The sequence below is a fragment of the Cariama cristata genome, unplaced genomic scaffold (genome assembly GCF_000690535.1).
Source record: "Cariama cristata isolate BGI_N322 unplaced genomic scaffold, ASM69053v1 scaffold27484, whole genome shotgun sequence".
NCBI classification, from domain to species: domain Eukaryota; kingdom Metazoa; phylum Chordata; class Aves; order Cariamiformes; family Cariamidae; genus Cariama; species Cariama cristata.
The window spans coordinates 2,622-2,919 of NW_009612737.1; positions in this window are offsets into that span (position 1 = coordinate 2,622).

The window sequence follows — 298 nt, forward strand, 5'->3', positions numbered from 1 at the left end:
TGAGCAGGGACATTTGCAATGGGTCTGTGGGGACAAGCAGAGATCGGTGCGTGGGGCTGCGTGGGGACAAGCAGGGACTTGTGCAATGGGTCCATGGGGACCTGTGCCCGGGGCTGCGTGGGGCCAAGGAGGGACCTGTGCATGGGGACGATGAGCAGGGACTTGTGCACGAAGCCACACAGGGCCTGGCACACAGGGCTGCAGGGGGCTCCGTGGGGACACAGGGTGGCACGGAGCCACGTGGGCATCTGCATGGGACCACGCAGGACAGCACAGGGACCCATGCAGGGGGACCCGG